We start from the raw sequence: 25,616 nt of genomic DNA, 5'->3' as shown, positions 1-25,616 counted from the left end.
TTTTAGTATATTGTTTCATTTATATATCTGTGATAATGCGTTTTGATGTATGATAACGGTTTTGTTTAGGAAGGTCTGTTGCCATTGTTCGATCATATACAATCAATTAATTTGTTTCCTATCAAAAATCCACAAACGTTTGTATAAACTGCATGACACTGTATGGTTTAATTATTATAACCGTGTAATTATTCATGAAGACATTGTCATAAATTACTGAATAAAACTATTCTTTAATTTTCACGTGTTGTGTGTCTTTTAAAATGAAATTCTCGACTTTAAACACTATCTTACCTGAAATGACAAGTACATTAATTTTTTAAAAGTAAATCATTTGTAAACGGTAGAGGCTCATATATAAGGTTTGTAAAGAGTCTTTGCATTAAATGTCATCTTTTAATGCTCCCTAAATTTAAAGTCAAATTACGAACATGATCATCATGTAGTTTTGTACCCTTGTAACCACATGTGGTTGCGCCCGCTTAGGATAACTCATTACATGGTAATGATTATCAAATAATTGGGAACACCTACATCACCAGGTTATTGCGTCTTAGTTTATAGTCAATACACATAAATGATCATCTAGTTAAATATATATTATACTATATGGACACGATCATCTAGTAGTTGATTACCCCCGCCACAACAGCTTATAGTAGACGCTTAGAATATGTAACTATATTGACATAACCATTTAGTACTCGGTAACCCCCCCCCCCCTCCCCCAACAGCATTATGATCTTAGAGCCTCAGCTAAGTCACTATAAGAGCATGATCATCTAATAGTCCAATGTGTTTGCACCAGCCAAATATATTTAGTGCAAGGAATTGATCACCTAGTTTCGCAACCCAATGTTATTCCGAGCATACACTTACTTGAGCTATGTGTCCACATAAACAGAAGTGGTGTTTATAAAAAATTTGTTATTATCAATGGCACATTATGCATTGGGACTAAATCAATGAATTAAACTTCATAACGTACTATGAGACGGCACAGCATCAGCTATTTCGCACCGATAGCTTTCAAACATAAACATATTTTATGTTGTATGTTTAAAGCCAGAATATTGTTTAGTGAAATATATTTTCCTTCATAAGAGCTGATGATATTTATGTCATGAAATAATTTATGTTCAGTGAGTACCCGGTATGTATATAATTAAACAGTAACGGTACTGATGTTTATACGTATACGCTTGTTCAGTATGTTATTGCTTATAAGTGCCGTATGTAAATTTATAGAACTAAATGTACACATGTATTACTTTTGTTAACAGGTAATTACAGACACGTTTTATATAGGTGCATTTGCATTAAATAAATACGTGAAACAAACGTTCAGTTGGGTTAGTATTGAGTTCGGAGAAATGCACTGAATTTTAACGTTGTAATTTAGTGTTTTGAAAACTAAACATGCATGTATCCAAGGGTCTCTGGATGTTACTGCAGACCATCTCAAGACGTTTGGCGCAACATTGGCTTTGAGATGAAGGCCATGTGCAGAAAAGAAATGGATAGTGACGTCTATAATTGTTAGCTGTTTGATGGTGGGCAACTAAAAATATAAATATATTAAGTGGAAACACCCGAGAAAAATATTTGAGAACAAAGTAACATTTTATTTCAATTTGTTGCATAGTGTAACTAGATACAGACTATAGATAGCCGCATGCTTGAATAGCCTTACTGTTACATTGTACAGTGAGCTGATAAGCCAGTCTCACTTGTGCCACCAACGCAGTAACATCATTAAATAGTACAGCTGATATATCAATAGTGTTGCAACATACAGCTGAGATATCAATAATTAATCTTATTTATACATCAAGCTTATTGTATTTCTTGCTTTGAACTAACTCTTGATAAGTAAAACTGCGATCAACTGCCAATGATGATATTGCCCTTTCTTGTGTTTTTTGTAGATGAAACTGATGATCATAAAGAAACCGACTCTTAATAGATGTTGAACTAGAAATGGCACGGCAGAGGCCAACGCGTATCCCCACGCCGAATGTTTGACCCAGGGGCGCCCCACGGTTGGTAATGGGGCCATGCAAAGTTGAGATTTCAAGGACATGGAAAGGTGTTGCCTAGATACACATGCATACCAATATGAAAGCAATATCTATATACTATCTTTGTTATTACTAAGACTATTCACACGAGTGAAAAAACAACTGCGCATAACATCAACATATGAAACACAATTGACTGGTTTAAGTTTACTGAGTAATCGCGTAATAGGCTGTCCATATATGTAAAAAAATACAGCGATTGAATAATTTGGAATGTTTTGTTGTTGTCGTTCAAATTTGTGAAACTACGAAGATTGCTTATATAACGTTTAAAATACGCATGTAATGTATGCTTGGCAGGATAGCTCAGTTGGCTAATGCGATTGTACTTTAGGATTCCGGGCGACACTGGTACGAGCCTTGCTGCGGGCTACTTCTTTTTTCCTTTTTTAAATTTTATTTTTTATTTTTTACTGGAGCTTTTAAAATTTAATGTTAACATTTATCAATATAAAGCATTTAATGGCAAACTTCGAAACATGCCAAAATCTGTGAAAAGGTCCCTTTAAGATTTTTTCCAATATATTTTAACATCTTGAGATATTTAAAAAAATTAAGTTCTTAACGGCGTGTTGACATCCTTCCAGCCTAAAGCAAGACGGCCACTGATTTTGTCGCAATATGTGGCTTAAGGAATAAAATATCAAGCATACGAAACAAGAGAGAATGGATTGAATGGAATACATGCGTGTCATTGTGTATTTTTGTAATCATGTTCTCCATCTGAAATGTAAATATATGAAGATCATCGTATTTGCTAGTAAGGTAATTTGGAAATTTAACACTTATTCTTCCCAACCGGATCCACTTCCAATCCCTTACATGCCCACTAATTTTGGCCCAAATATCCACATCTCTCATCTTGTCTATAACTCCAATGGTCGAACAATCATTAAATATCGTTTTTTTATCATGTGTGTAGATGAATTGCTGCAATATTTACATTCCAGTATATGTGCCTTTTACCATTTAAATTACCACATTCCGAAAGGATCCCATTACAATACTGCAAATTTTTAAAGCATTTTTTCAAGCCTTTCTTTCTCCTTTTGCATGTCTGGTATACTTTTAAAGATCGATATGTTGTTAACCATTGACTTCAATAAAAGGGCATGTCATACACCAGTACAAACATCGTTTTGGCAGCCACATTTCGACGCAAATTAAAAGTTCATTTTTTAACTAAGAATGCAATTTACGTCATCAAAACACTCAAGACACATATAGCATATTAGAAATAGCCACAAAATACAAGTCTATGCTTGTTAAATTGCTTTTATGCAAGAAGAGAACAAAAACTCTTAAGAAATTACGCATTACGGAGGGATACTAGATGTGTTAGCTGAATGTAACCTAACTACTAAGATGGCGGCGTTTAACAACGCATATAGTGAACGCACATGAAACATGCATTTTAGTAACGAATATAACACTTATAATGCAATGAAAAAGGTAAATATGTGTTTCTTACATGTATTAATATTAACTTACTATAAATCTACGACGGTCTCTTTCCTACAATGTCAATTTCTCAAACAAATGAATCGTAAACTGTACATTTCGTCAAGAAAGATGAATGAGTTGCTCCCCTTTTCTTTAAATATCGTTCAGTGACCTAGTGTAGAAATGGACCTTATTATATATCGATGATTTTGATTACATTAATCAATGCGATGAAGGCAACGAAGTTGTTCGTCATTGTATAATCTAAGACGCAAACCATTTAAAAAAAACAACTTAAGGTTATTGCTTTTTTAATGCAAAATTGAAATAAATACAACCCATTCACATTTAGAAAGAGTGCGTCTTTATGCATGGTCGAAATGTATGTGCACTGTTAATCATCTAATTATGTTATAGAGATAAGTTGGACAAAACAAACGACAAAATGTCCCTTTTAGACGTTCTGAAAGCATCGAAAATATGATAAAAATAGTATATAACGAGAATCAGTTTATATCAAATAAAATTTGAAATCACCATTATATTATATGAAAAAAGCAGGAGGGTCATCACAGGTGTGATGTGCTGATAAATTTGCTCTCAAATTTTACATCAAAAATACATGTTTATAGTGATTTAGTAATAGTAAAATTTAGAACAACATGTGCATGAATGTACTGTGCATCTAGTGTCAAAAGTGGAAATTTGAAAATGTTATGAGATAAAAGGAATTATTTGAAAGTGTAAATTTCAAAAGGATGTACATTAGTTGAGTGTTTGTTGAATTGAAATTCACCGGATACAATCTTGAAAAAACCCTGTGTATACCTGTGTTCACCTGGATTATACCTGGATTAAAAGCTGTGGCAGACTAATTGCTGGACTATCAAAACAAGATACGGTGAAAATAACTGTACTGCAGAATAATTGCTGGTCTATCAAAACATAATAGGTAGAAAATAGCTGTTCTTAACAATTAATACAATGAGTGAAACTGCATCAAAAGGCCAGCCTAAACTGAACTTCTCAGGGACAAATCCCCAAACAAAACAGGCTGTAAAAAATCACGCCCAGATAGTGAAGCTAGCAATTCAAGCATGGAAGAATTCCAAATAATCCAAACACAGTTACAAACCATGACTGACACCATTACAAGTTTGAGGGATGATCTCAAATGTATGCTGAAAAAGGAAGAAGTGGAGCAACTCATTACAAACATTGTTACAAGTCTAATGAACAAAATTGAGCAAAGCATGAATAATAAGATTGAAAAATTAGTCAGTGAAAAACTTGTTGAAGTGCAATCTAAAATAGAGTCACTAGATTATGACAACAAAAATCTCAAAGACCAGATTAAAAGATTAAAAGATAAAACAAGTACCAACGTCAAATCAATGAATGAACAAATACAAAAAACCTATGAACTTAGCAAACTGGCCCATATGAAAGCCAATTATAACGAGCAATATTCAAGGAAAAATAACATCAAAATTCTAAATATTCAAGAAAATAGCGATGAAACCGAAGACTCAATCACCAAAGCCGTTACACAAATCCTGAAGAATCATGCAGATGTTGACCTACTGGTTACTGATATTGTGGCCATACACCGAATCCCAACAAAACGAGGACAGACCCGGCCAGTACTCATAAGGCTACGGAATAATTCATCAAAATCAACCATTATGCAGAAAAGGACCCCCATGAAGAACGGTGGCTTTAGATTGGTTGACGACGTCACCAAGCCCAACCAGGGGCTTATCAACAGGCTTCTCCTACACCCTGACATTAGTAGTGTCTGATATTTTAATGGTTCCGTTTATGGACAAACCGTTGCGGATGAACGCGTCAAATTTGACATTTATGACAATGTGAATAATGTGATAGAAGAGTTCAGACGATTCAGAAGAACTGGTGTGAGCGGAAATTAAAGAAAACCTGAACATTACTATGATAAATGAACACGGCAATGTTGAAACATGGTATGTCCTAAATTACATATAATTCACTTATGTATACTATATACTCTTGTTTAATAAACATTTCATAATTCTTCTCATATTATTTACCTGTGCTATTTGTTTTTTAGACAATATCTTTGCATACTTAACAGAAATTCAACTCTGTAAAAAATACAATGCGTAATTTAACATTTTTCGAGGAACTATTAAGTAAAGTTTAAACAAAAGCAGAGAAAAAATAAGCATTCTTCTACACTTAGAAATTTAATTAAATTATGACTAATTGCATGCTGAATGTAAGCAACTTTTATAAACTAAACAATGCCAACTATTAGCCTTGAATACAGACTATACTTTTAACAGTTGGCTTTAGAAAATCAGTATTTTTTTATTCTGTGGTTATAATCAAAGGTGAATGGGATTGTTATAGTCCATATCTTTTAAACGTACATCAACATGTGTATGGAATAGTTACCTGTGCATAATACAAATATACCATTGTACACCTGGCAATTATAACTATTAATAATATACCATCTTGTACCTTTTATGGAACTTGTATGCTGTTGTTAATATACCAGCCCTTGTGTGTCATTGTTTTCAATTGAAGAGTCCATATTCAATTTGAATGGTATGATTTTTTTTAAATCTCAGTCCACTCAAACAGAACAACACTTTTTCCAATACATACCTGTTTAGGTCAATTATAAAAACTGTATAGTTCTTGTTCATTTCATGTTGTTGCACACTAATATTGTTATGTAAAATTACTTCGCTGCTGTTCTTAAATTATTGAAAATGTATTTCCTTAGTGTTTTTGTCTTAGGAATTATTATATACCCGTACTACTCTACTGTCTTTACAACAACAACAACAACATTACCTTAATTAAGCTCAAATCACAAATACAGTGACACATGAGTAAACAGTGACAATGCAACTTTTACAAAAAGTTATAATAACAATAGCTTCATGGTGATAAGATATGTAACATAAATTTAAATTGAGTCTGGGCATGTTGATGTTGACATGAGAAATGAACACTTTTTCCCCTTGGCCTGAATAACCTGTGTGTTTACCTGGATGACTGAAACAGACTATAGTAATGATTTTTCCATTTGGTTCTATTTAAAGCCCAGTGAATTTGATTGGTTAATTTATTTTTATCTAGTGTGCTTCGCTGATCTGTGACTGTGTGTTAACCCTGGAATTAGGTCAGAAATGTGTGTTTTGTTTATGTTTTCATATTTTTATTCATGGAGATTGATTAATTTATAATTTGAATTTAACTAAAGTGATGTAGAGATTTAAAACTTATGGACTGTAATTGTCTGTTTAAAGTCGTATACTTTATCGAAGTGTGCTTAATAATTTACCGGCTTATATTGTTTTTGTTAAGGTTAAATATGACTATAATACATACTACTGCAACACATGAACATTAATGAAGACGTTGTTTAAAGTCGTATACTTTATCGAAGTATGCTTAATAATTTACCAATTTATATAGTTTTTGTTAAGGTTAGATATGACTGTAATTCATATGACTGCAACACATGAACATTGATGACAATTTGTATTTTATATGTGGATGTGTTGTTCCTTGTTTGTTTAGCACATGTGTGTTGTAATGAGCTTGAGTGTGGGTTTTCGATTTTTAGAAGAAAAAAAAAAATTTGATAAATTTGACAATTTGTATTTAATATGTGGATGTGTTGTTCCTTGTTTGTTTAACACATGTGTGTTGTAATAAGCTTGAGTGTGGGTTTTCGATTTTAGAAGAAAAAAATGTTTTGATAAATCTAAACTCTCCTATTGCTTATAAGCAATTTATATGTAAAAATTAAATGTCTCTTCAATTTTATGTAAACTTTCGGATTTAAGTAATTGATACACCAAAAATATTATCAAATATAAAATATATGTTGTTAAATCATGTATCTAGATGTAAATTAGCCTATATGTCTTGATTGTAGCCACAATCAATCATCATATGTTGAAACTCCTTTTGTACATTTTGTGTCTGTTTCGTTGTATATTTATGTTTAATTTGCTGAATTGCTTGCATCATAACATGCAGAAGTTAAACGATAGGAATAGTGTATTCTGTCTACCTAGGAACCTTTTTAGTTATATACATGTTAAAGCACTTTTTTCATCATACCTGTATATAAATGGATAATCTTAAACTCATATCTTTCAACTGTAGGGGTCTCAATAACAGTAAAAAACGTAGAGATGTCTTTGATTTTAAAAAGCAAAATAAGCACATATCTATTATTTCCAAGATTGTCATTTTACTCCTGATATGAAAAATAAAATATACTCAGAATGGGACGGGGAATGTTATTTTAGTTTTGGGCAATCTAATTCAAGAGGTATTAGCATTTTGTTTAAAAAAAACTTACCAATCACAGTAAATAAAATTGAAAACGACTCTCTTGGTAACTTCCTTTATTGGACTTGACATATATGACACACCAGTTTACCTTATGTTCATTATACGGGCCTAATAAAGATACACCCATCTTTTTTACTGATCTCTTACATGGGAAAGGGCTTTGGAAATTCAACAATTCACTGTTAAAGGATATTGAATATTTAAACTAAATAAATACTTTGATAGAAAATAACAACATTATTGTATTCCAATTTACAACATAGACAATTTTGAAAACATTGATAACAGTAACATACAGTTTGTTATCAATGACCAATTATTCCTCGAAACATTACTTATGGAAATTAGAGGGAAAACTATCTCTTTTTCATCATATAAAACTAAACTAAACAAAAACCATGAATCAAATTTAATTAAGGAAATTGATAGACTTCAAAAATCATTTAATGAAACTAATGCAGACCAACTTCTTGCCTTACAAAATGAATTAGAAAACGTTCGGGAAAATAAACTTAAAGGGTCACTTATTCGTTCTAGAGCTAAATGGATAGAAGATGGGGAAAAAACCTCAAAATACTTTTGCTCACTTGAATAAAACCATTAAGTCGATACCTTTTATTGAATCAGAAAATGGTGCTAAGTTGATTAAACAAAATGATATTTTGAATGAAGCTGTTTCGTTCTATAAATCACTATACAGAAAAAATGACTACAAAATGGAATATGATATAACAGCGGATTTATCTCATGTAAATATACCAAAATTGAATAAAGTTCAATCTGATTCAATAGAAGGACTGCTTAATATAAAAGAAGTAGCCATAACGCTTAAATATATGAAACGCGACAAAAGTCCCGGTTCTGATGGATTCACTGCTGAATTCTTTAAGGTGTTTTGGAATAAGTTAGGTCACTTTATAGTAAGAAGCATAAATTATGCTTTTAATACAAACTCTTTGTCCATAACTCAAAAGCATGGAATTATAACTTGCATTCCAAAAGAAAACAAGCCGAGATGTTATCTTAAAAACCTGCGACCATTAACCTTATTAAATGTTGTTTACAAAATAGCATCAGGCTCCATTGCAAATAGATTTAAAACAGTACCGTAGGTTTCCACGTATAGCGCGCTCCCGTGTATAGCGTGCAGGCTGTTTTTTAAATGCAAAAATGGAGAAAAAAATATTTAAAAACAATAAATCCACATAATCGGACCGAAAATGGCCGCCATTTTACTATTGCACAATCCAATAATCCGGAGCATTGGAAAGCTTAATTAAGCATTCAAAATAGGAACCGTCATTATGATTAGGAGCATGGGTTGCACAGCACTATACTTTTCTGACAATTTTGTAATTTTCTAGCAAAAGATTAACAGTCCACGTGCATTTCATGAAAAACGTGAGAAAATAAGAATTATTGTACATTGTGTCATTTTTCCTCGGGGAAAGCATGAGCATTACCAGTAAATTTGAATGTGGCATGGGAGACAGGGATACAGTTGTTGAGGTACACCACTGTTGAACGTTCAATATTTATACACACAAAATGCAATTGCATATCTTCACGTTCTCAAGTGTCAATTAGTGTCTCAAATGTCAATTAGCATCTTAATAAGTCGTGGCACATATTAGTCACTAACATCTGCCAATTACGAAGTGCAAAATGACCCCCTTTCACACCTACTGTTAGCCGCAAAAAAAGACCTTGTTCGCACCTACCCTTGCCTGCTCTCCGAAATGTCAACAACAATCCCCATCAGAATTCATCAATAAAGAAGTGTAAAAACACAAACAAAGAAATGTCCGCAAGTTTATTCAAACAAATTTATTTGTGACCAAAACTTTTTCTACCGCATTCATATTTACCAGTAGCGACTTCTTGTTGTTTCGACAATGGCCCCTCAGTCTGTACGATTATAGGGTGGTAGTTTTCTGGAAAAAAAACATGGCGATCATTTTGATTATTTACGATTACACAACATATTTTTTACCGATTTAGCAGCCAGGATAGCGTTGTATCAATGTATAGCGCGCACCAGCTTTTTAATTTGAATTTTGGAGGTAAAACACTGCGCGCTATACGTGGAAACCTACGGTAATTGATATTTTAATCTCCAAAGATCAAACTGGTTTCATAAAAGGCCAATTTATTGGGGAAAACACTAGATTACTTTAGGATGTATTAAAATATGCTGAAGATAATAATCAACCTGGATTACTTACGACAATTGATTTTGAAAAAGCATTCGACACCTTGTCTTTCAAATTTATAGAAACAACCCTGTGCTTTTTTAATTTTGGACCAATCTTTCAAAAATGGATATCTATGTTCTTGCATAATACTATGGCCTCCATACAAATAAATGGATTCTTGTCGAACAGTTTCTGTATAGAGAGGGGCTGTCGTCAAGGAGACCCAATCAGTTCTTACATTTTCATTATATGCGCAGAAATTCTTGCTATTAGAATAAGGGAAAGCAAAGAAATAAAAGGTATCTCAATAAAAGATATTGAATACAAAATATCACAATTTGCTGATGACACATCTCTACTTCTCGACGGGTCAGACTCATCCCTTAATTGTGCTTTAGATATGCTTCATGAATTTTCAATATATTCTGAACTAAATATAAACTATGAAAAAACTAATTTAATTTAGATAGGCACTATGAAGTATAGTACTCGATCAATAAAAACAAAATACAAACTGATATGGGGCGCTTCTACTTTTAAAGTTCTTGGTATTGTGTTTGATGTTAACTTAGAAAACGTGGTAATGATAAATTTTGAGAACAAAATTGAATGTATTAAAAGATCAATAAGTCATTGGAATCGTAGAAATATGACACCGCTAGGAAAGATAACTATTGTCAAATCATTGCTTCTACCTTTACTTACTCACTTATTTGTATCACTACCAACACCAAGAATTGACACCATGAAAACAATTAATCAACAATTTTACGACTTCATTTGGGCAGGACCATGCAAAATAAAAGCTACTGTAATTGTTAAGGAATATAACGAGGGTGGGCTTAATATAATAGATATATGCTCTTTCGAAAAATACATGAAACTAACATGGCTCAAAAGATTACTGTCATGCGAAGGAAATTGTTATACGTTAGTTAAATCGATAATAGATTTTAAAACTATGTTTAATACTGGCAAAATGTATGCAGAGAAAATATGTTCACACTTGAAGAATAAATTTTGGCTTGATGTTCTTAAAAAATATGTATTGTATATTGAAAAGCTGCCTTTAAATAGTTGTAATGATATCCTGGATATGCCTCTATTTTACAATCACAATTTTAAAATCAACAACAACCATATTTATATTAAAAGTCTATATGAAAGAGGCATACGCTTTGTGAGAGATATTATGATAGAGAGAAATTGCTTTATTTCCAAAGAATCTTTGGACTAACATGCCGGAACAAACACAAATTTCCTATTGTACCAAGGATTAATTAACATAATAAGTAAATATATTGAACATTTTGAAGACATGCCATTTTCTGATAATAAAACTCATGGGCCTATATTACCAACATACATAAAGAAAATAGTAACCAACCCAAAAGAAAAAAAACATATTTATAAAATATTAATCAAAAACAGTGACATTCCAGCTTATCAAACAAAATGGAATTTTGAATGGAATTCAGAATTTTGTAATATTGACTTGAAAAACGTACATGAACTTGTGTTCAACATAACTAAAGATACATATATAAGATGGTTCCAGTGCAGAATAGTCCACAGAATCTTAGGAACAAAATCTCTTATGTTAAAAATGAAAATTGTTGCCAAAAATCTATGTACTTTTTGTGAAAATGAAGTAGAAAATATTATGCACTTGTTCTGGTATTGTCCATATTCCCAAGAAATTGTTAAATTTGTTGTTGAGACTATTAATAGAACAAGACCAGGATCTAATACTTGGAATCACGACCCCAAAGATGAATGATTTGAACATTGTATGTCTCGAAATTAAGCGGTATATTTTTCATTGTCAGAAGAAAAATAGAATCCCTTCACCTTGTGGACTTGTAAATAGTATGAAACACAATTTTGAAATATATAAAACCACAATTAACACAGATGATGAATTACGAGACTGGTCCATTATACAAATATTTGTAGACATCTCCCATAATGACACCACTAATCCTCACACATGATATCATTTATATAGACATTGATTTTCACCAATTTGTTTGTAAAATCTGCATTAATAATGTATTTACACAATGCAATTCAGCATTTAGGTAACCTTTCAAACGTGTATATTAATTACATATCAAAGATATACATACTTATAACTGAAGCTGAATTATATTATATGCATGTGCAAATTATGTTTAATGGTATATTGTATAAATATTACAGTTAAAAGATATACATACAATAAACTAAAACGTTATAATATGAATGTGCAAATAAGTTTTTGTTGTTATAATTCTTGAAATATTAACACTATAAAATGTATATGAATTAACGTTTATAACCTTATGTATGTTGTACTCAAATACATGTACTCTGTATGTATAAAATGCATGTATGTATGTAATATCTTACGGAATAGCTAAGTTAATGTACCCATCAAATACCTGTCTTTAAAATACTATGTATATGTTATACTTGTATGTATGTCTGTAATATCTTACGGATAAATTAAAATTATATACACGGAAAAAAAAACACAAAAAAAACAACAAATTATATTATATGAAAATTGTTGGAATATTGATGATACCTATCACACTAAGAATATAATTTCATGATGGATATGACCTTTAGAAAACTTTTATCTTTTTGACACCATAAACTATTTCAAATTATGCAAAAAGATAATTGATGAAAATTAATGGAAAATAAATCTGCGAGCAATACTTTTTACTCGTGAATTAGGTAGTCATAAAGGCAGCGGCTGTTTACACGTACTTTGTTGTTGATGCATTACGTAACATGTTACCCTAGCAGTTCACAGGGTGTTTACCAGTCACTTACCTTTTAATAACATTGGTATAGAACACTTATTTGCCTTTAAGGCGTTGCTGATTTTTACCCAGCTTTTCATCTTTAATGACCATTACATAAACATAACTGCAGCAGACATGATTGAATACATTCAAATATTTAATTGGTTCTTTTAATAGAGAAATCCATTGAACTTTGGCCACATCATTGCGTCTGTGCACAGCGTAAAGCATGTTACACTGTTCAGTTTGAGGCATTCCGGACTACTCTCTGCATGTTGAAACGACATATATACACAAATTGTTGCCCAATTACAATTACGTGTTAAAATCCATCTTGCAGAATTTCAGGGTCTCTACTCGGTCACTAAATTGTCAGATGAATACTTAATTGACTATCAATAAACGCAGTGTTGATTGACAAGATGATCAAAAAACACTACTGAAATAGTGTCTCGATAATAGGGAAATCGTTTAATTATCTAACCACAGATGTTTCCTGTACTTGGTCAGCACCTCTGGAAATCGTTCCGGAACGCCTGAATAGGCTACCCTATTTTTTAAGTTTGCTTTTTTGAATTCAATGTTATATTGAAAAGCATTATGCTAAAATGTGCCATTTACAATGCCCAATTAGATTGTTAAAGACACGCGTCATGCAAAATTAGGTCTTATGCCATATTTGCCCATCATAGCTATAGCCCACCCAGCCTGCACATCTTGCAGTCTGGTCAGGAGATACATAATGAGACCATAACAACTTTGAGTGATTTTAAATGGGAAAGCGTCGCCTTTGACCAGACTGTGCAAGTGCGCGGGATGGGCTTGAGCTAGCCTGGTCAAAACGCCTTAGGCCCATTTTGCATGATGCGGCTATAAAAGTGTGATTTGAATGTATGACTATAATAACACACACATCATGGGGTAAATATGCCAAATTGTCAAAACACACAATAGATGAATGTTTGTTTCCAATTTAATTTATTAGACACTTACATATTTAAATTTAATTTCAAAGTCAGCATTTTCGCCGAATATCTATTGTAAAGATATTTCTTGTTATATTTAGTTGTTTCTTATATTTTGTTTTAGCGATTATTAAGCAGAATCTCCTGATGACATCACATTAATTTAACTGATGTATTTTGTTTTACGATCAATAGATCACTGAAAACAAAAACAAACGCAACAAAACTAAAATAATCCAAATGTATTCATATTCCATACATTTTAGCATTCGTAAGGTCCCTTCAAAACATGCTCTAAATCCATCGGCGGGCTAATTACGGTTATAATTGTTTATATTAAGAACTATAATCCCCCGATTACTTCAACTCAATTAAATTGGTGTATTTTGTTTAACTGTGAATAGAACAATGAAAAAACACAAACCAAACATGAGAAAATAAAAAACATTATAGAATCGTACTTCAACTAAAATAATCCAAATGTATTCATATTCCATACATGTTATCATTCGTTTGGTCGCTTCAAGAAATTCCCCCAAAAAGTGCATAGTGAAGCAGAAAACTGCACAAGTGTAAAAACAGCAGTGTTATTGTCAATCGCAATAGATTCATCTCCCTTTGTTGTGATAACACCTGAATAAGGTTGCACATGCAATTTGTTTTCGCTCTTACAGTTTACATGCTCTTGCATGGCAAACAGTGTGTAATTAAACAAGTTTGACATGGATTTTACGACGATTAAATTGTTCATTGAAGGTTTATCATTTAATGTTGCATTGTTTGGACTTAATGTTACAATTCCATTGATAAGAGATTTTAAAGTACAAATAATATTGCACGTTATTGCATCTAGTAAATGTTCGACAACTCAATTCATTGATTTTTATTCAGCGAAATTTGTTTTCTTGCCAACTGTCTTTCTTTTTATTGAGCATTGTATTTATGTTTCTTCTTTAAAAGATAATAATAATGTTTTAATAAAACTTAATCAGATGTGCTGCGTGACATTGGATAGCTTATGAGAAGGGTGATAATGTTGCGAAGCATTCTGTGTACACTAACTTTTCATAATTATGCTCAGTCAAAATTCAAGCATGAAAATAAACATAGTGAATTACCTCAAAAGCAATAGCGTCACTGATAAATGCAATATTTATATGGCTCTTTAATATTCAAGGACACACAAAACACAAGTATTTTTCTTAAGCTTCATTTTTTTCATTCTAAAGCTTCGCAATTTTACACCTGTCTTTATTTCAATATCCTTTATCCTTGATGTCCATGTTTTACAGACATTGCAACATATGTGATTGAGATAAATGTTTTTTGATTTCAGTTTTATACTTATATATAATAAACCTTTAATAAAACATTGAAATATATCAGTGGCTATGATAAAAACACTCCCCACACCCTCCCGAACAAAATCAGGTAGCAATATTGGTGACTTGATTTCAATAAGACGTTTATATGCCCCAGGTAGGGTGGCATATAACAGTTGAACTGTCCGTCAGACAGCATGTCAGTATGTCAGTCTGTCCGTCCGTCAGAAAAAAACTTTAACATTTGCCATAACTTTTTAAATATTGAAGATAGCACCTTGATATTTGGCATGCATGTGTATCTCATGGAACTGCACATTTTGAGTGGTAAAATTTCAAGGTTTACATCATCCTTCAAGGTCTAGGGTCGAAAAAACAAAGTCAAGGGAAGTAATAAGCTTTAAATGGAAATGGTTATCTGACCTGCCCACGTATATATTTTTGTTAAATAAATCAAAGCGGCGCAGTAGGCGGCATTGTGTTTCTGACAAACACATTGTGGTAAAAGGTCAAGGTTATCCTTTACGGTCTACGGTAAAAAATACAGATTTAAGGGAAGTAATAAGCTTTAAAAAGGGAGAAAATTATTTAATATTGAACATAGCCACTTTATATATTTGGCATACATGTGTATCTCATGGAGCTGCACATTTTCAGTGGTGAATCTACAGTCACAGTAGTGGCTTTTAATTATTTGCTACTAAAAATAGAGATTTGTTACAGACAATTATTTTCAAGGGAAGTAATTTATATAATTATAAATCTCATATTATATATTTCCATACCAAGAATTGAAGTTCTTTTCACAGTTTCTGTACAGATTTATTTTTTTGATTATTTTTAACCCAAATGATTGATTTTTCATAGTTGTTTTTTAAATGATATAATTATAATTTCTTTGATGTTCATTACATACCTGTGGACTTATGTCCATAGATACATTATCAACTCTGGCTATGATCTCTTTTAAACCGCAGGCCTTGGTTGTCAGTGATGTTTGACATGGTCATAATTGACTGTGAGACCCTCCCCCCCACCCACCTGGTTGGATTGGATAAAATTCAAGGGAAGTAATAACCTTTAAAGGGAGATGATTTCTATACCTGCCAAATGATAAATAGAAATTTTATTTCAATGCGGCGCAGTAGGGGGCATTGTGCTTCTGACAAACACATCTCTTGTTCATACATAACTTGAGAATCAGATAGGATGTTTGATGGCTGAACAGGTATTAAGGCATTAATAATATGTATTCACTGAGTTGTGTTCAACTGTTTGAGTAATAATTAATTAGCTTATTATGTTTCTGTTTTAAAAACACAGTTGATGTACAGAGGACACTTTGGCAAGCAAGGGGCTTAAGCTTTTTATGCAAGAGTAATATAACTTAAGCCAGACGCTGGACATTCATGGACCTCCCTCCTGTCTAGGTGGAAGTGACAAATGTTGGAACAGTTATATAGTGACCAGCAGAAATGTTACTCAAGCTAAACACTTGACACTATACTGGCCCCCTCCTGTGGAAGTGACAGTGGTTGTGATAGTTATTTAGTGAGTAGCAGAAATGCAATTCAAGCCAAACACTGGACCTGTACTGACCTCCCTCCTGTTAAGTTGGAAGTGAAAGTGGTTGTCTAGTGAGCAGCAAAAATAAAATTCAAGCCATACACTGGACCTGAACTGACCTCCCTCCTGTTTAAGTGGAAGTGACTGTTCCTCGGATAGTTGTCAAGTCAAGAATCACAAGCCAAGCCGTGTCAGGTAAGATTACATTCATATCAATAACAGCCACAGCCTCAGTGGCATGCAGCCCAATCACAGATTGCGTGTTCAAGTGAGGTTCAAATGCTATTTTGGTCAGTTATTGTCTGGTGTCAAATGTGTGTTGCCTGTCATTTCAAGTAAAATTGTTTGACATCTTCATTGAAGCGCCAGGAAAGAAGTTTAAAAAACTGGAGAAGTGTCAGTCCTAACCCAATAAAGAAAAAATCCAGATTTGATACTGTGTGAATGTGTAAGTTGTTATCAATTTGTGTTTAAAATTGTAATTTTAGACAATTATTCATTGCAGTCAATCTTAAGTTGTTCTAAGCAATTATCAAGTCATTATCAAGCCTGTTATGTATAATGTGTATCAATTAAGTACAATTATTTTAAATCAGGTCTTTTTCATAAATTTCATTAATTAACTTCTAACATTGAAACATGTCTGTGGCATGTTCATGTCTTTAGTTCATGTCTAAAAGTATATGCAGTATGTACTTCAGTTTTATTAAGACATGAAAAACTTTAAAAATTCAATGAAGTGAATTTACTTATAATTCCTCGACAAACAGAGAAGTTTGGAACAATTTTTAATTTTGAGTTGTCTCCCTTGGACTTGTATTACTGGTATATCTCACTTCCATTTCCAATGGTAAATGTTTGGTACAATTTTAAATTTTGAGTTGTCTCCCTTGGACTGTCATTACTCCAATATCTCACTTCCATTTACAATGGTAAAATAGTGTAGCCAATTCCTGAATAATGTGAATATGCCATAATGTTTGATTAATCTATATCCCGATCAGACTAGAATATTTTCATGTAATATAGACTGTATTCTCATGCTTACATTCCTGGTGTGTGTGTGAGATTAAAGATAGACACAAATAGTTAATATTACTCTTAAGAAGGATTGGCAGGAATGTTAAATACTGAGAACCAACTGATGATAATGCTTTGTTCAAACGTGATCTACGTAAGTTGAAGTGGGGTTGTTATAAAAAATGAAGAATCATAATCATACATAATATGTGTGTATTTTGAACTTTATGAGGTCCTTCCGGGTTGCATTTTGTGAGTGTCCCAGCACTCCTACCTAATCTGATTACTAGACACACGAAAGCTGAAACTAATTTTAAATTAAAGCTTCAGTTTCCAGCTACATGTGTATTTAGGTATTACTGAAAGTTATTCAGTTTTGGTGTGGTCTTATGCTGAGGGTGCAAACTGGAGTGTCTTGAGGAAACCCACCTGTCTGGTATGGTGATCACCTACTAAACTCACATGTCCTGGGAACGGGGATGAACTCAGGTTGCAGAAGTGAGAATTGCATGTACCAACCACTGCACTAACCGGACAGCCTTGAAGATAATGAATTAACATAAACCTATTTAAATTGAGATTTTGAAAATCGGGTCAGTTCATTTGCTGCATAATACAACTCAATCAGGTCAATGTGTTAGCTGCATAAATTAATACACCAGTCAGGTAAATGTGTTTGAGCATAATACAACTGATTTACTAAATTATTAGTTCAAATTGCAGTGATTTTTTTACCCAATTGGGAACGGGCCCGGTATTAACTTGCCATTGGGAATTTTTCACGTCATGAAACCACCAAATTGTGAAAAAAACAAGTCTCGAAATCTCCCAATTGGGAAAAATCAAGCTTTGAATGGTACCTATTGAAGAATGGTATTTTAATGACTTTGTTTAACTTTTTTTATCTTTATATGACACAGGAAAGCAACATAAACTTTTATTCACAGTCTTGCAAAAACAACAACATGCTAACGGAACACAGATTTCACTGTTTTTATCTGCTTAAAATATAATTATCAAGAATGGTGTCTTACTGGGCTGATGAGAGTCCTGAGACACCCTCAGGCTGCATAGCCTTATCAGGGCACTAAGTGTGCGTTGTCCAAGTCTGTTTCATTTGTCTGTGCAGATTGATGAATTTTTTACGAAGCTAACATCGCATAACTATTTGCTTTTGACTTCGGTATGTTTTAATTTCTCTCTGTAATACTTTCTATTGGGACTCATGGTGAATATTGCCAGAAGCGTAAGAAAATTCAGACTGGTTTATATATTGCAATAACATATATGTACAGTGCAGCCACCGCGGAAAAAACATTATCCTCGGTCAGGCCACGGCCAGAATGTTAGTACTCGGCGGCTACGTGATATGTTCACGCGGCGTATCGCCGAGGCACGCGGCATCGATCCATGCAATGACGCCGAGTCTGTATTAACCTCGCGTACTTTCACAGAATAAATCAGCCGCATATGTTTGCGGCGGATAGAGTGCAAAGATATACACCTACATGTACATTTGTGTAGCGTCGAAATCTAGATTTACGCTACTTTCATAGTTATTATTTTTACATTTCAATTCTCAAATGAGCATTATTCAATTTGTAATCCGAAACACGCTTCCGAATTTTGATGCTAACGCGACATTAACAATTAAATTTTAGCATCAAATAAACAGTGCTTTATCGTTTGTCTCCTTTGTGTCAATAAAAAGCGCGCAAAAATTATGCAGACATGTAGAACGTCACATGGAAAGTGTGGGTGTATTTTGTGTTGTATAAAAACATGAACATCACGTTAGGCGATTTACGCGTGTTCAGTGGAAAAAAAAACACCCGATTTGACGTTATTTCATCACATATTTAAATAGAAACAAATGCCAAAATTTATTTGACACTTAAGAAAAATGGCAAATGTTTGTATTTCTTGAAATTTATGAGAACTTTTATCCTAAATATTTCCAGAATTTGCTTTAAAACTGGAATATGCGGGATTATCGGGTTATGAGTAGAGATGAGAAAAATAGTAAGTATGCAGTGATAGATACATTAAATTTATTATGATTTAAAATATAAGTATAATTGTTCTTTTTAATTTTTTTGACTAACTAATCATTTTAAAAAGATTTTTATTTCATGATGCGCATCAACTCGGCGTTATATCGCGGATCGCTGCTAGCCTCGGCACGTCTCGGCAGACAGATGCGAAGAATCGCGGCGAAATGCGACTTGCCGCCGCATACTGCCGCTGCTTCAACGCCTGACGCGGCATCAACTCGTTTCACCTTGCCGCAGCGGATCGCGAAATATGTTTGTTCCGCATTGGCTGTACTGTATTTAATGTACGAATGTAACGTTAAATGTTTATACCAGTTAATTATTGAAAAGTCAAATCTGCCGCAAGTTAAAACGGTCTCAAAATACGTCAAGTTGGCGTTTTCTGGGATTGTTTACTCATCTTTGATTGGGATTTGTTTGTATTTTTCGGAAATTGGGACGGGTCCGGTTCATTTTGGGAACGGGTCTGTAGGTCATTGGGAGCGGGTCCGTTTGCCGGACTGGGTGTCCAAAGAAGGAAAATAATCACTGAATTGTGTTTGCTACATAATACAACAATCAGATCAATGGGTTTGCTGCATTAACCAACAATCAAATAAACATGTTTGCTGCATAATACAATCAGGTCAATGTTTTCACTGCATAATACAACACTTGGGTAAATGTGTTATTTGCATAATGCAACAACGAGATCGATGTGTTCACTGCATAATACAACAATCAGATGAATGTGTTTGCTTCATTACACAGCAATCAGATAAATGTGTTTGCTGCATATTACAATCAGGTCAATGTGTTTGCTGCATAATACAACACTCAGGTCAATGTGTTCTTTGCACAACACAGTAATTAGGTCAATGTGTTTGCTGCATCAAACAGCAATCAGATGAATGTGTTTGCTGCATCTTACAATCATGTAAATGCGTTTGATGCATAATACAACAATCAGGTCAATGTGTTCACTGCATAACACAACAATCAGGTAAATGTGTTCGCAGCATTCTGCTGGGTCGGGGCACATACATGCCAGTCATGTTTCAGCGGAATGCTGACTGACAAATAAAGGCTTAGCTCGGCATTAAGACATGCAACTAAATCATGGCAAGAAATAAGTTTTGATAGTGATGTATTTATTTGGTTTTACGTTCTGTTTTTATTTTCTGTTTGTATCTGAGTTTTTCAAATGGCAGCGTTTTACCTTCCCTTTGATATTGCTTAATTGCTAAAAAGTAAAAAAAATCTGGGCATAGACCTTATTTTTGTGATTTAATACATGTCATTTACCTACATTGTATTTCATTACATTTCTTTTTGGTTTATTGTTTTTAACAACAAAAATATACATCTGGAGCAATTAGGCAAAACTTCTTTGTGATACAAATATAAACAACCTATAAGAAACATCCTTAAGGTTATTGTATTTAAATACGCAAACATGTTATGTTGTAGATCATTTTATAACATTAATGTTGCCTTACTAGGCTTTTCTTGTAAGCATGAATGTTGCAGTCCAACTTGTGCTTTCTGATAACAATTCGCCCTGTTTGTATTAACCCTGAACGGCGAATAAATATAACATTTTTTAGTGATTATCTGATATGACTGTACATTTGTTTACTCTTTATCATGTTTAATTTGGTTGTAGTTGTATGCATGAACTAGGATGTACATAATATCAATACTTAGCTATCTATTCTCCACAGTCAACATTTAAGTATGCCCTTCCGTTTTCCAGATCTGCTTGATGCTTCTCACCAGTGGTTATTTCCGTTGATCAAAATCGTGACACCAACATGTGCCTAGTACTAAAATTAATATATCTATCAGTAGACACAAAATATTGTGTATCATGCAGCCCCAGGATTGACCGTTGTGGGAGGTACAAATTGATTAATCCATCTGTCCATCTCTACACGGTTCACACAAAAAGACACATTCCATATAATATCAATAATGTTTTCTACAAATCTTACTTACTTGCATGGATGTTGTCCTTGAACACTATCAACACACCCACATCAACCTTACCTCATGTTGCTGTTGACGCTGAGATATTTTGGGCTCAAACTAAAGCAGAGTTCAATCTCTTGATTAATCCTTTACTTCTTACATGAAGATACGTATTTTGACGCATTTGTGGTCCATAAGAAAGTATAATTTAATTAATGACCTTATTCTTACTAGATGCAAGTTGTAAAGGATTTGTAATCCTGATACTGATCAGCATGAAACAGCATAAAACCTGATCAGTCTGCGAATACTGTTTTGCTTTTATGCTGGTTCCACTAGTCATTTTCACTTTGCTTTGAGTGAGAAAGGATTAACTAAAATTTGTGCATTCAATCTAACATCATTTACGCTTTCTACAATACTTAACGGGACCCTTAACATCAATTGACGAAAAAAAGAACATTTCTAATATACCGTATCTTTTTACAATAATAATTATATATTGATTAAAATACATGTATCACGACTGGTTTATTACATAACTTGAAAACAGTTGTTAACTTTTCATATTTTCAGTATATTCGGTAATAAATTTTACTGGGTACATGTAACTACCAGTTAACTATAAATAACGCAAGAAGATTATACAATAGCCTATAGAATTAGCCTATACAAATGTATTCATTTTTGCCTGCTGGCGTTATGTCGAGGTCATTTAAGGTGTAAAGCTGGGTAAAACATCTACGCAAAAAAGCGCACAAGTGTTCTATACTGTTGGTAAGGTTGACACTGTGTGAACTACTAGTGTAACAAGTAATGAATCAACAGCAAAGTAAGCGTGAACGGCGCTTTCTTTATGACTATCTTATTCTTGAGTAAAAACTATTGCTCGCAGATATATTTTTCATTTAATTTTATCTTTGATCTTATTGTATAATTTGAATTGTATGTGGTGTCAAAAAAAAAGTTTTGTAAAAGGAATTCAATCTTGAAATTATATTCTAAGTGTGATAGGTTTTTGATTTGCCAACAAAATTCATTTAATATGATGATGATTCCAAATTTTATTTTATATTAACTAGTTTTCATTTTACAATTTTCATATTATTTTTAATGATTTCAGAACGTCAACAAAGACATGTTGTTGTTATTCTGTCTAAGTTATCTCTATCACATGAAATGTCAGGATAAACAGTGCGCACACATCTGGACCTTTGCGTTAAGACACTTATAGATTTGAATGGGTTGTGTTCATTGTAAACTTGTGATATTCAAAGTTATTACACAATTTTGAAAACTGAGTTGCCTCTTACATGTAGATTATGCAATAGCGAACAACTTCAGTGCCTTCAGCGCTTTTATTGATAACAAGGACTTAGGAGGAGTGTGTGACATCCACTTCTAGTGCAATCGTTGACATCAATGCTCTTATTCAATAGAGCAGTATGACAAAATGAACAAACAACATATTGAGGGCTGAACGGAAAACTGTCGTATCTCATTCTTTATTTGATATGAGTTACAACAGTCTTCCGTTCACCCCTCGATTATTATTATTATGTTTAATGCTTATTGTCGCCTACCGGTGAAACCAGAGGGGACTTATGGTTTGCGTTCTGTCTGTCAGTCTGTCAGTGTGTCTGTCACACTTTTAAGAAGCCTGCGATAACTTAAAAAGTTCTTCATATTTTTTCATGAAACTTGAAACATGGACAGATGGCAACATGAAAATTATGCACCTCATTTTATTTTGTTACTACGTCAAGAATTAATGTTGCTATGTCAACAAATATATTTAAAAATCTGAAAATGGTGGAGTTTCACCGGTATGGGACTATTGCTTGGCAATAGTGTTGTTAAAAGAAGAATTAATTTTTTATCAGTCAAGCATATGGATCTTTAAGAGTAAAATGCAACCTTTTCTGTCATATCAACATAGCAGAATTTAAACATTGTAAACATATGCTCAATACTATGATTTTACAGAAAATTATGTATTCATGCATGTAGATTGATGACATATTCAAACATTGAGATTTCACAATCGATTAAATTTAAGAATATGTGTACATTTTTTTTTTTCGATAATAATATTACCAACATAGATTTTGTGGAGTTTTGTGGAGTTGGTCTGTGTTAATAGGAAGACAGATAATAAATGACACAAATTGGCTTCAACTTGTTCAATAAATTCAAACGATATGTCCCTCAAAGAACAAATACCGCTAATGATGATTATGTTTATAATGATGATAATGATGTTGATGATGATAATAATGATGATGATAATGAGGATAAGGATGAGGATGATGATGATGTCATGTTGTTGATGTTGATAATTATCCCCACGCTTTTTGAAAAAAAGGTGGGGATATTGTGGTGATCTCCGCCGTCCGTCCGTCCGTCCGTCTGTCCGTCCGTCTGTCCGTCCGTCCTGGCCACTATCTCCTCCTACACTAAAAGCACTAGAACCTTGAAATTTACACACATGGTAGCTATGAGCATATGTGCGACCCTGCACTATTTGGAATTTTGATCTGACCCCTGGGTCAAAAGTTATAGGGGTTGGGGTGGGGCCGCGTCAGAAATTATCACTCATTTTTTTAGGTTATTTTACATTTACTTCTTTATTTCTACACCGATTCACTTCAAATTGATACTGGACCTCACCTATGACAATACGGTCAATCTCAACCATGCATGGCCCCATTCCCAACCCTGGGGCGCCCCGCCCACATAGGCCACACCCACCAAAAATTTCCATTTACTATAATTTTTTCATTTCTACACGGATTCACTTCAAATTGATACTGAACTTTTGTTATGACATTAGGGTCAATCTCAACTATGCATGGCCCCAATCCCAACCCTGGGGCGCCCGCCCACATAGGCCACACCCACCAAAAAATTCCATTTACTATAATTTTTTCATTTCTACACGGATTCACTTCAAATTGATACTGAACTTCTCTTATGACATTAGGGTCAATCTCAACTATGCATGGCCCCATAACCAACCCTGGGGCCCCGCCCACATAGACCACACCCACCCAAAATTGCCTTTACTATAATTTCTTCATTTCTACACCGATTCACTTCAAATTGATATTAAACTTCTCTTATGACAATACAGTCAATCTCAACTATGCATGGCCCCATTACCAACCCTGGGGCGCCCCGCCCACATAGACCACACCCACCCAAAATTGCCTTTTACTATAATTTCTTCATTTCTACACCGATTCACTTCAAATTGATACTGAACCTCTCTTATGACAATACGGTCAATCTCAACTATGCATGGCACAATTACCAACCCTGGGGCGCCCTGCCCACATATGTCACACCCACCCAAAATTGCCTTTTACTATAACTTCTTCATTTCTACACCAATTCACTTCTAATTGATGATGAACTTCTCTTATGACAATACGGTCAATCTCAGCTATGCATGGCCCCATTACCAACCCTGGGGCACACCTAGGTCAAACATTCGGCGTGGGGATACGCGTCGGCCTCTGCCGCGCCATTTCTAGTAATGATTATGATGATGGTGGTGGTAGTGATGATGATGATGAGGATGATGATGATGATGGTGGTGGTATGGATGATGATGTTTTTTAACCCATTTATGCCTAGTGGGCTCTCTCATCCTTCTAAATTGGATCAATTTATTTCCAAAATTAGGGATGTCTAGTTTATTTATTTCTATATTTGGAATAGTTCTTACAGAAATTCCTTTAAGCAAACATAGCAGACCCAGATGAGACGCCCCATCATGCGGTGTCTCATCTGGGTCTATGCTGTTTGCCAAGGCGTTGTTTCTTGACGCTAGGCATAAATGGGTTAAAGTCCTGATTCAC

At 33.6% G+C, this 25,616-nt stretch overlaps 1 long non-coding RNA gene across 1 annotated transcript in view; it reads left to right on the top strand.

Annotated features, from left to right (window-relative positions):
- Positions 1-3,435: 3,435 nt before the first annotated feature.
- Positions 3,436-25,616, top strand: part of LOC127864696 (uncharacterized) — a 65,081-nt gene continuing 42,900 nt past the window's right edge. Inside the window, exons 1-2 of the long non-coding RNA XR_008042218.1 lie at positions 3,436-3,533; positions 16,487-16,924. This is a non-coding gene — a long non-coding RNA (uncharacterized LOC127864696). The remainder of the gene's footprint in view (positions 3,534-16,486; positions 16,925-25,616) is intronic.

This window comes from Dreissena polymorpha, chromosome 1 (genome assembly GCF_020536995.1).
Source record: "Dreissena polymorpha isolate Duluth1 chromosome 1, UMN_Dpol_1.0, whole genome shotgun sequence".
Classification (NCBI taxonomy): domain Eukaryota; kingdom Metazoa; phylum Mollusca; class Bivalvia; order Myida; family Dreissenidae; genus Dreissena; species Dreissena polymorpha.
Note: the sequence above shows the minus strand (reverse complement) of the source record. Positions and strands in the feature narration are given on the sequence as shown.